Raw genomic sequence first — 12916 nt, 5'->3', positions numbered from 1 at the left:
TTAACTATATAGGTTGACAATGGTGTGGGACCGTGATGTCAGGAAACCAGGAGGAAGCAAACAAAATTATAGTTTTATATACTAATAAGGAGGCACTTGCGTACGTGCGGCTATGGCCCTGGTGGGTCCCCACTGTCATCCTCTCCAAGTAAAGTCATCTCCTCATCCTCATGTCCGTTGACCATGTTGACAACGCGAGATGGCGGCGCCACGGCGAGTGCAAAAACTCGAAGGACGATCAAGAGGGCCTCGCGGGCCTTACGGATGGTCTGATACAGCGCTAACTGCTCATTCAGGAAGCCAGGATCATACGGCCACATGTCCACGATGACATTATCGTTTGCTTGTTCACCGGTGCTCGTTGAGGAGACGGAGGTTGCAGCACATGTCCTCCTGCACTGGTAGCTCTTCCGCCATTAGGGCGTCGAAGTGCGGCCGCACCTGCTCTATGGTGAACACGGCATGAATCGGCTTGGATAGTGGCGCTGGCTCCTGGTCGGAAGCTACGTCCATCGTCTGATTGTCATCGCTCAGCTCAGCGAGCTAGCTGGTGAGTCAGCATGTCCGGCTGCTGGACCGACCTTCTGCCAAGCATGAGTCTAACTGCCCTGGCCCACCCAGACCGCCTCCCTCGCTCGCGCGCGCTTTCTGCCCGAAACGGTCAGCGCCGCCCGCCCCGCTTCCCGGTCCAGGCGATTGCTCCGCCTTCAAACGTTACAAGTGTCGTCCGTCCTTCTGCCACCCACATTAATGTTACGCTGTTGCCGAGGCGGCTACTCCGGCGCCACACGCCCGTCCCTCCGCCGCCCACCATTGCTATGTAAACTGTTGCGCCGGCCATAGCCGCAGTCATCCGCATCCATTCCCTTTCTCCTGTCCACACCACTACTGCCCACTGTCGGTGTCAAAACCGGCGGATCTCGGGTAGGGGGTCCCGAACTATGCGTCTAGGCGGATGGTAACAGGAGGCCGGGGACATGTTGTTTTACCCAGGTTCGGGCCCTCTACCCGAGATCCACCGGTTTTGACACCGACATTGGTGCTTTCATTGAGAGTTCCTCTGTGTCATCACTTTTAGGCCCGATGGCTTCTCCGATCATCAACAGCGATGCGATCCAGGGTGAGACTTTTCTCCCTGGACAGATCTTTGTATTCGGCGGCTTTGCACTGTGGGCCAATTCGCTTAGTCATCTGGAGCAGATCGAAAACTACGCCCCTGGCCATCAGGTCAGATTTGGAAGTTTGAACTACACGGCTGACATCCGCGGAGACTTGATCTTCGACGGATTCGAGCCACAGCTGAGCGCGCCCACTGTCACGATGGGCATGATCTAGCTCTGCCGCCGAACAGTGCCCTGGAGGCCGCACCTGTGTCCGCTCCGACCCCTAGCTCGGAGCCGATCACACCAATCGAGGATGGGTGGTTACACACCGCCTCGGGGGCTGCAATCTCTACGGTGATCGAGCCGAACACCATCCCTATTCTCTGCGAAGCCCGTGACTCCAAGGAGCCGGACTCCTCCCCTGACTCCGAGCCCTCCGCGCCCCTACCGATTGAACCCGATTGGGCGCCGATCATGGAGTTTACCGCCATGGACATCTTTCAGCACTCGCCCTTCGACGATATTCTGGATTCACTAAAGTCTCTCTCTTTATCAGGAGAGCCCTGGCCGGATTGTGGTCAGCAAGGTTGGGATGCGGATGATGAAGAAATTCAAAGCCCACCCACCACCCACTTCGTAGCCACTGTCGATGATTTAACCGACATGCTCGACTTCGACTCCAAAGACATTGACGGTATGGACGCCGATGCAGGAGATGATCGAGAACCAACGCCTATAGGGCACTGGAAAGCCACCTCGTCGTATGATATATACATGGTGGACACCCCAAAAGAAGGCAATGGCGATGGAACAGCGGAGGATTTCCCCTCCAAGAAGCAGCCTAAGCGCCAGCGTCAGCGGCGCCGCTCTAAATCCCGCCAAAGCAAAAATGGTGATTCCGGCACGGGAGATAATAAAACCCCGGACAGTGCCGAAGACAACCACCTCCAGCAAGATTCAGCATAGGAGAATAGAGAAGCCAGCCCTCATGAGAGAGCGGCAGACAGAGAGGTCGAGGACGGTAATTATATGCCTCCCTCCGAAGACGAGGCAAGCCTCGACGACGATGAATTTGTCGTGTCGGAGGATCCCATCGAACAAGAGCATTTCAAACGCAGGCTTATGGCCACGGTGACCAGCCTCAAGAAAAAACAGCAACAACTTAGAGCTGATCAAGATTTGCTAGCCGACAGATGGACTGAAGTCCTTGCGGCCGAAGAGTATGAACTCGAACGCCCCTCCAAGAGCTACCCAAAGCGCAGGTTGCTACCCCAATTAGAGGAGGAAGCACCTAAACCTACATCACCAGCGCATGATGCGGCCGACCGGCCACCCCGTGGCCGCGACAGAGAAGCCTCTCGGCCCTCCACTCAAGCCGCACCCCGGCGCCACTCAAAAAATACCAAGGCACGGGAAAATATGCCAGACCTACGAGATATATTGGAGGACAAGGCAAGGCAAACAAGATCGATCTATGGATCGCGTGGGCGCCCCACAGCACGAGACGGTACTCGTCACGCCGGATACAGTAAATCCGGCCGGGCCGAACACAGTAGACAAAGCTCATTTGAGCTGCGTCGTGATATAGCCCAATACAGAGGCGCCGCACACCCACTATGCTTCACAGATGAAGTAATGGATCATCAAATCCCTGAGGGTTTCAAACCCGTGAACATCGAATCATACGATGGCACAACAGATCCTGCGGTATGGATCGAGGAATATCTCCTTCATATCCACATGGCCCGCGGTGATGACCTACACGCCATCAAATACCTCCCACTCAAGCTTAAAGGACCAGCTCGGCATTGGCTTAACAGCTTGCCAGCAGAATCAATTGGTTGTTGGGAGAACCTGGAAGCCGCATTCCTCGACAATTTCCAGGGCACTTATGTGCGACCACCAGACACCGATGACCTAAGCCACATAATTCAGCAGCTAGAGGAATCGGCCAGACAATTCTGGACACGGTTCCTAACCAAGAAAAATCAAATCGTCGACTGTCCGGACGCAGAGGCCCTAGCAGCCTTCAAGCATAACATCCGCGACGAGTGGCTTGCACGGCACCTAGGACAGGAAAAGCCGAAATCTATGGCAGCCCTCACGACACTTATGACCCGCTTTTGCGCGGGAGAAGACAGCTGGCTAGCTCGCAGCAATAACATGACCAAGAGCCCTGGTAATTCAGATACCAAGGACAGCAGTGGAAGGTCGCGTCGCAACAAGCAAAAGCGCCACATTAACGGCGACAATGCTGAGGATATGGTAGTTAATGTCAGATTCAGAGGCTCTAAACCCGGTCAGCGGAAAAAGCCATTCAAAAGAAATACTCCGGGCCCGTCCAGTTTGGACCGAATACTCGACTGCTCATGCCAGATACATGGCACCCCCGAAAAACCAGCCAATCACACCAACATGGATTGTTGGGTGTTCAAGTAGGCAGGCAAGTTAAATGCCGAAAGAGACAAGGGGTTGCATAGCGATGACAAGGAGGAGCCCCGGCCGCCGAACAACAGTGGACAGAAAGGTTTTCCCCCACAACTGCGGATGATGAACATGATATACGCAACCCATGTCCCCAAGAGGGAGCGGCAGCGTGCGCTAAGGGACGTATACGCGACGGAGCCAGTCGCCCCAAAGTTCAACCCATGGTCTTCCTGCCCGATCACTTTTGATCGAAGGGACCACCCCACTAGCATCCATCATGGCGGATTCGCCGCATTGGTTCTAGACCCAATTATTGACGGATTTCACCTCACTAGAGTCCTTATGGACGGCGGCAGCAGCCTGAACCTGCTTTACTAGGATACAGTGCGGAAAATGGGCATCGATCCCTTGAGGATTAAACCCACTAAAACGACCTTTAAAGGCATCATACCAGGTGTAGAGGCCAACTGTACAGGCTCAGTTACACTTGAAGTGGTCTTCGGATCTCCGGATAATTTCCAAAGCGAGGAGTTAATCTTCGACATAGTCCCGTTCCGCAGTGGCTATCACGCACTGCTCGGGCGAACCGCATTTGCGAAGTTCAATGCGGTGCCGCACTACGCATACCTCAAGCTCAAGATGCCAGGCCCTCGAGGAGTCATCACGATCAATGGAAACACTGAACGCTCTCTCCGAACGGAGGAGCATACGGCGGCTATCGCAGCGGAAGTACAAAGCAGCCTCTCAAGGCAATTCTCTAGTCCGGGCATTAAACGTCTGGACACCGTTAAGCGCGCCCGGAGTAACCTACAACAAGACCGCCTGGCATGTTCCGAGCAAGCGTAGCAATGCGGCCCCAACCCCAGCCCTCGCGAACTTGCGAAACCAGTGTTGCACGTACATAACTACGCTCTGGAAATACCATGGGCACAGGGGGAGGGGCGCCATCACGGCACGCCCGAATCGCGGCTTAAACCGCACTAGGGGCTACCGATTTCTTAATTTTCTCTTATTTTCAGGACTCCATTCTTCGGAAGGCTTGTCCGGCAGTACAATTGCCGCACAAACGATACAACCAGGGAAGCAGAAAGCTACGCCGCACTATGGAACTCTAAGGTGGTCTCTATAACGAGCAGTATACCTGTTTCACATACCATTCCGCAGCTCGCCCCTGGAAAGGACACGTGAAATAGTCCCATTTTTTGCTTATCGCACTATTTGTATCGTTCTGCTTTGATCGCAGCTTTTTTAAATAAACAATGCATAGCTTCCGTCTATTATTGCATTACTCTTTTTTACGAATATATGTTCATTAATGACATGTTGCACCCGTACACTTTGGTACGGCCAATACGTCAGGGGCTTAAGTACCCCACAATACGGTGTGAGAAGTCTGAACACTTTCACAAGTGCGGCACCCCGAACTTATAGCATTATATGCATCGGCTCCGAATCATGTCTTGGGTCATTAGTTGGGTTTGCCCGGCTCCTATGTTTTGGTACCTTATGTTCCGTTATATCGGCTAAGGTAGCGCTAGGAGAACTACTGCGATTGCGCCCCAGTTGAGCTGGGCTAAGCACCTCAGTAGAGAAAGCTAAAACTGACCGTCATGATGAGGCGAGAGCTGGTCGCTGTTCGAGAGGTTTTTGAGTCCCTAAAGACTTATGCCGCTTAGAGCGAGGAGTCGGCTTTGTCCAGCCTAGGCATGGATAGCGCCCCAAACTCGGTCTTCCGAACACTAGGGGCTTCACCAAAATTTAAAATTATAGAATTCTATGGCTAAGTGAGAGTGTTCAAGCATTATAGTCCGATTGCCTTGTTCGTTGTGTTGAGCGCCTCCCTCGAAGGACCCAAGAATGGGAAAAAGAGCGCTCATGTTTATCCCGAACACCCCAGCACTCGTGGCATGGGGGCAGAAGCCGACGACTCGCCATCTCTCAAATTTGATAAACGGCCGCACAGAAGGTAATATTTTAAATTCAAAAGCGTTGCTTAGCGCATATGAACAAGTTTTTAGCGTACAGGATCACAAATGCGAGTTTACTCAAAAATTACATCTTTGGAGCATTCATCCGTTATAAGGCGGGCACCCTTCAGGACGCCCTCATAATACGCTTCCGGGACGCGATGCTCCTTGCCCAGAGGCGGCCTGTCCTTCACCAGCTTCTCCGCATCCATCTTGCCCCAGTGCACTTTAGCACGGGCAAGCACCCTACGGGCACCTTCGATGCAGACGGAGCGCTTGATTACTTCAAGCCGTGGACATGCATCCACCAGCCGCCTCACCAGCCCGAAGTAGCTCCCAGGCAGAGCCTCTCCAGGCCAAAGCCGAACTATGAGGCCCTTTATGGCCTGTTCGGCCACCTTGTGGAGCTCGACCATTTGCTTCAGCTGGTCGCTCAAATGCACCAGGTGTCCGGCTTCAGCATACTGAGACCAGAACACCTTCTCCGTCGAGCTCCCCTCCTCGGCTCGGTAGTAGGCGGCGGCATCAGACGCACTGCGGGGCAAATCTGCGAATGCTCCTGGAGAGCTCCGGACTTGGGTAAGTAACAAGTAATTCACTTTCACGTGCTTGCTTTGCATAATGAATGCCTTACCCGCCGCTATCTTCTTCATCGCTTCAATTTCTTGGAGGGCTTTCTGGGCTTCGGCCTTGGCAGACTTTGCGCTTTTGAGGGCTGCCGCAAGCTCGGACACTTGTGTCTTTGAGTCAAGCTCCAAACTCTCATGTTTTTTCACGAGAGCCTGGAGCTCTTTCTGCACCTCCTCCACCCGCGCCTCCTGCTTCCCTCTCTCTGTGCGCTCCGCGGCCGCTCTGTTTTTGGCCTCGGACAGCACTTGCTTAAGGATTGCCACCTCGGTCGTGGCCCCTATAATAGCACGTTGATCCTGTCATTTTTTGCAACCACATCTTCTCTATATACTTGCGCAAGGTATTACTTACCTTCCTTATCCTCAAGTTGCCTCTTGGCATGGCCGAGCTCGTTCTCAGACCGCGCGAGGTTTTGCTTCAGCGTATCCACATCCGCAGTCAGCGCGGCGGAGGCCAGCAGCGAAGCCTGTATACACATATTGACTTGATTATGTTAGACTCCTGCGAATGTTATTAGATCCTCTATTCGGCTTTTCTTTCCGAACGCCGAACAGAGCATCAGGGGCTACTACCTATGCGGTAATATTTTTACATATTCTTTACTTACCTCAAAGCCTGTTAGAAGGCTGGCACAGGCTTCAGTCAGTCCGCTCTTGGCGGACTGAACCTTCTGGATCACCGCACTCATAATAGTGCGGTGCTCCTCGTCGATGGAGGCGCCTTTAAGCACCTCCAGCAAATTGTCTGGTGCCTCCGGTTGGACGGAGTTCACCGGCTCGGTAGGCTTGCTCCTCTTGGAAGGAGGCTGCCTATCGGAGTCCGGAACAGTTGAAGGTTCCGGCACGGTGTCCGGCTCAAGGCCGGACTTGGGGCCCTTGGGGGTTTTATCCCCTTTGCGCTTGGAGTCCGGGAGGTCGCCTTGCGGCGCCTCCAGGACCACCTCCTCCTGGCTTGGAACCTGTTGGGACAGCACCTCGGCGTCGTCCGTAGGGTGGGGGGAGGTAGCGGGCGGAAGTGAATTCACGTCCGACGAATCCAGGGAGCCACTCGACGACTCGTCGAGCCCGGCCTTGGGCGGACTACATAGTCATATTCGGCGTAAGGAGGAGCTGTGCAAGAAAGGAACACTATGAATTGCTCTAGTGTTTGAATACTTACGATCTCGCCAGGGGCTTGGCCCTGTGCGGCCACTCCTCTTCGTCGTCGTTGACATTGGTGGAGTAGTCTGGAGGAGAGGTTTTCCTCTTCTTGGACCCTTCGGCCTCCCCAGTTGGGGCGGCCTTCCTTTTCTTCCCTCCCCCCGCTGGAGGGGGAGAGGTCTCTTCTTCCTCCTCCTCGTCTTCACGGGAGGAGTGCGCCTTGGAGTCGACGGATGGTGAATCTGACACCTCCTGGCGCTGGGCACTCTTTTGAGTCCCCGTGGCCTTCTTCTTGGCCTTCTTCTCCGGCACCACATAGGGTGCCGGAGCTAGCAGCTTCACCAAGCGAGCGTCCGCTGGGACTTCGGGCAAAGGAGCCGGACAGTTGATCTGTCCGGACGTCTCCTGCCAATCCTGTCAAAGGTAAGGGAGCTTAGATCCCGCATGGAGTCAAACTATGAAAAACTAATACCCTGTAAAATGTACAAACAGCTTACCGCACGAGCGTGACGCTGTGTGCTGAATCCGCGATCCTCGGTAGCGGATGCGGGGGCCTCGGCGCCCTTGAAAAGCACCTTCCAGGCATCTTTGTATGTTGTGTCGAAGAGCCTGCTCAGAGTTCGGTGCCACGCCGGGTCAAACTCCCGTTGTTGACACGGGAGGATCTAGCGGATGAGCATAACCTGGACTACGTTGACAAGTTTGAGCTTCTTGTCCACCAGGGTTTGGACGCATGTTTGGAGTCCGCTCAACTCTCCTTGTTTACCCCACGACAGGCCCGTCTCTTTCCAGGAGGTGAGCCACGTAGGGGGTCCGGATCGGAACTCGGGGTCCGCGACCCATTCAGGGTCGTGCGGCTCGGTGATGTAAAACCACCCCGATTGCCACCCCTTTAGGGACTCCACGAAGGAGCCCTCGAGCCATAGGACGTTGGGCATCTTGCCAACCATGGCGCCTCCGCACTCCGCCTGGGTGCCACGCACCACCTTCGGCTTGACATTGAAAGTCTTGAGCCATAGGCCGAAATGGGGGCGGATGCAGAAGAAAGCCTCGCACACGACGATAAACGCCGAGATATTGAGGACAAAGTTCGGGGCCAGATCGTGGAAATCCAGGCCATAGTAGAACATGAGCCCCCAGACAAATGGGTGGAGAGGGAAGCCCAGTTCGCGGAGGAAATGGGGGAGGAACACCACCCTCTCATGGGGCCTAGGGGTGGGGATGAGCTGCCCCTCTTCGGGGTGCGCAATGTCGTTAGACAAGTATCCGGCCTTCCTCAGTCTTTTGATGTGTCCCTCCGTGATGGAGGAGACCATCCACTTGCCTCCCGCTCTGGACATGGCTGGAGAAGGTTGAGGTGGGGTGTGCGGACCTGGGCGCTGGAGCTCGAGTGCGTGGAAATGGATAGGCAAAGGAGGAAGAAGGCGTGGATGAAAAGGTGGATCCTTATCCCCTTATATGGGTGGACGCGACTATGCGCCCCCACCAGCCTGGTAAAACTCACTTATCTCCTAAGCGCCGTAATCAATGGCGTGGTTGGGTTACCCATGCCCATATTGATGAGAATCCCGGAATAAGGGGACACGATCTCTGCTTTGACAAGACGTGCCAAGGAAACCGCCTCGCTAAATGCGTTGAGGTGGGACAGTAAAACGATTCGAATAAAGACTTGGCCGTGGTGTGATGTCACGCTACGGAATACGTCAACAGATTAGATTTGTGTAAATATTATTCTCTCTATGGCAATATGTGGAAACTTATTTTGTAGAGCCGGACACTACCTTTGTGTTCAAAATCTTCTATGAAGTACTTGGAGGAGGAACCCGCCTTGCAATGCCGAAGACAATCTGCGCGCCGGACTCGTCGTCATTGAAGCCTGGTTCAGGGGCTACTGAGGGAGTCCTGGATTAGGGGGTGTCTGGATAGCTGGACTATACCTTTGGCCGGACTCCTGGACTATGAAGATACAAGATTGAAGACTTCGTCCCGTGTCCGGAAGGGACTTTCCTTGGCGTGGAAGGCAAGCTTGGCGATACGGATATGTAGATCTCCTACCATTGTAACCGACTCTGTGTAACCATAGCCCTCTCCAGTGTCTATATAAACCGGAGGGTTTTAGTCCGTAGGAACAACAATCATACCATAGGCTAGCTTCTAGGGTTTAGCCTCTCTGATCTCGTGGTAGATCTACTCTTGTACTACCCATATCATCAATATTAATCAAGCAGGACGTAGGATTTTACCTCCATCAAGAGGGCCCGAACCTGGGTAAAACATCGTGTCCCCTGCCTCCTGTTACCATCCGCCGAGACGCACAGTTCGGGACCCCCTACTCGAGATCCGCCGGTTTTGACACCGACACCCACCATGGCTTCCTCGCGCTCCAGCGCTCTTCGGGACGGGTGGACAACGGACCACAAGAAGATGGTAGCCATTGCTGCCGACTGGATGGCCGGCAGGCAGCCAAAGGACGACGACGTCCCATTGGAGAACATGGTAGTCGACGATCCGGCGCCAACCCCCTCCTTCGCTCCATCCTCGTCGGTGCATTGCACCATGACCATCGGCGAGGCCTGTGCCCAATATATGGACACGATGAGGCAGAAGCGTGAGGAGCAATTCCGGGAAATGCAGGACGACGCTGCCTACAACCACCATCTCCTCCAGGAGCACCTGCAGGAGGAGGAGCAGATCGCCGCGGAGCGGGCGGAGCAGGAGGCGCTGCTCGACTCATACCGCTCCGCTCGCGAGGGCCGCCTCGAGCGCTCGCGGTACCGCATGCGGGTCACGGAGGCTGCGGCAGCCTACAAAGAGGGTGATGAAGCGGACGAGGTGCTGTTTGGCGAGACCGAGGATGAGGCAGAGGACAATGCCGGCTCCGACGAGTCCCCGCTCCGCCGGCGTCGACGAGGCCCTGCTCCGCCGAGGCCCCACAGCGCCAACAACGAGGTAGAGGACACCGCCGGCTTTGCCGAGGCCCCACCCTACTGGCAACGAGGGGGAGGATTTCCCCCGCTCCGACAAGGCGCCGCCCGCCGGCAACGAGACAGAGGACATCACCGGCTCCGCCGAGGCCCTGCCCCGCTGCCAACGAGGCCGCGCCACACAGAAAACAAGGACGAGTAGAACATGGTAGGTCGCCGGTGCTCGGGTCCAAGTAAGGCCACCGCTGCTACCCTCCGGTTGCTGGCACTGAGCTGTACATCATGGAGCAATTCTATGATTACAGGATGATTGAAGACCGCTCTGTGGTTGAGCAAGCTCATGAGATACATTCATTTGCTAGATAATTTGAGCACTTCAGTTGTATGCTACCGGACACAAGTGGGTAGCTTCGGTTAATTAATTATACATCCAGCGCACCCCTTTTTAGTTGAAGAATGTATGAAATTTAATGAAATCCGGCATGTTTATATGAAATCCGACCGTTTATGAATGAATTTATTTTGATAGTTTGAATTCTTGTATCACTGGCATTGGATGAACATGCAAAGCAATACGTACTAGCATTATTCCCAGGGTGATCACCTCGTTTGCAGCAGTTTCACATGTACTCCCTCTGGTCCTTTCTAGTCTGCATACAAGTTTTGTCTGCAGTCAAAGTATCTCTACTTTAACCAATCTTATAGAAAAAAGTATGCAATCGATCTTATAGAAAAAAGTATGCACTTTCACAATGTGCGAAGTAAAAAGGAACATAAGGAGTACAAAGAGTTTGAGCAGCTTTTTAGCGTTCCTATACATTGCAATCAAACACACAAGCCTGGCAATTCATAGAGAACATTCAAAACAATTGATGATTATGCATCTCAGCGATTCACATGTCAGAGCCAATATTTACTTCACAACTAAAGAATAAAGAAAAAATGGATCGACACTGCTGACAGCAAAGGGCGTCCCATTTGAAAATATCAAACGCATGTCGTCTTGCTAAAATCAATGAGCAAAATTTGACAAGGTTGTCCCATTCCCAAATATCAAATGCCTACGATTGTGGAATGGGCAGGGTTTGCCATCAGTTTGGACATTGACATGGCACCTCGTGCTAAATAAACCAGCTGTTCTTCTTGTGCAGTTCCACGAAAATCAACCAAATTCGCTCGGCACCTCCTTTCTTGTGGTGGAAATGAATGATTCTATGTATTCATGAACATTTTGTGCAGTTCCCATTGAAATCAAGCTGAGCACCCCTGTTTGCACAAATACAAAAAAGGTGATTAGTATAAAGCAAAATGTACTATGAATTGACATTTTAAATAGGCACCTACATGGTCCATGTAGAGCACACTTTTAGAAAAATGGAACTCACCGGAAAGAATCCTAGAACAACATTGTACTCGTGCATCACAACAAGAAAATGGAGATTTGTCGGTCCTTCTGAGCTGAAGTTAGTTTGATATTGTGGGGGGTAATGTAACCATCCTTCAATTGCTCCTTATGATGAGAAGATAGACAGGGCTTCTTCATCCTGGCATAATCGGAACTAGTCACTTCACGTACCCCATATTCTTCTTCAGAGGAGGATGATCCTGTTGTGCAAAGACAAGAGGACAACTAAATGTTAGCATCCCTGTATGCTCGAAAAAAGGAAAGGAAATATTTAAAACAACACAGATGAAGCACTTCTCAAGGGCAATACCACTTTTTGATGAAAGTATCTAAACAGTAGCACAACACCAATAGAGATGACAAAGCTCAATCATATGGATGAAATTAGTGGGCGAGTACCAACCTTTGTCAGGAGGCTTATTGTGTAGAGCATACAGATGAAGCATTTCTCTGGGACTATCTGTTTCTATCTACTATGGTGGCCATGCTTACTATATACTCCTCAATTAGTTTAATGTTTCCAACATCTTCTTGTGCAGTTCCACTAAAATATATGGTATCTTCAAAGAAGATCCCTGTTTGCACAAGTAGAGATAATTACGTATTACATTAAGAGTGGCATCAAATCAGTGGCAAAACAATTGCTCGTTCCAGCCATAGCAATAAATTAAGATGCAAAACTATATCATTACTTGTATCACCACAGTTCCAGTGCTTCATTACAGCACCAGGAGTTGATTTTTGTTTTTCTTCCGCTTGTTCTTCCCCTTCATCACTGGGTTCAATAACAGACAAGCTTCGCCTTCAATGTAAGATTTGGCACGTCAATTAGGTTGCACAAGTATAGCACTACTTAATGACATTAATTTTCGGATGAAAGTGGCAAAATACAGGCCAACAGTTGTGAAATATCCTTATCTTACCTCAATGGGATATTACCGCGCACATACAGATTGGAAGTCTTGTCTCCATTTGTGCAGTTCACTAAAATCAAGCAACATTACCATACAAGTAACACAACATATGAAAGCACACTGCAGAATCATGTGAAAGAAGGCTAGTACTAACCTCTCATGACACGGAATTCAAACAACTCACAAGAAGAAGATCTAAACCAAATTTGCCAACATGGAAAGGAAGCAAGATCTCCTCTTGTGCAGTTCCACTAAGATCAAGCAATCAAGCAACATTGTCGGTGTGACATTTTGGTTGAACTGCACAAAACACTCTTAAAACAAAAGTGTTTTGTGCAGTGCAACAAAAGGTCACAATGGCAATGAGGTGAAGTAGATAACCCTATTTACACAGAGGTGCAAAGGAA

Source organism: Triticum urartu, chromosome 1A (genome assembly GCF_056163025.1).
Source record: "Triticum urartu cultivar PI428250 chromosome 1A, HENAU_Tu73, whole genome shotgun sequence".
NCBI lineage: Eukaryota > Viridiplantae > Streptophyta > Magnoliopsida > Poales > Poaceae > Triticum > Triticum urartu.
The sequence above is the reverse complement of the archived record's forward strand: the minus strand, read 5'-3'. Positions refer to the sequence as shown.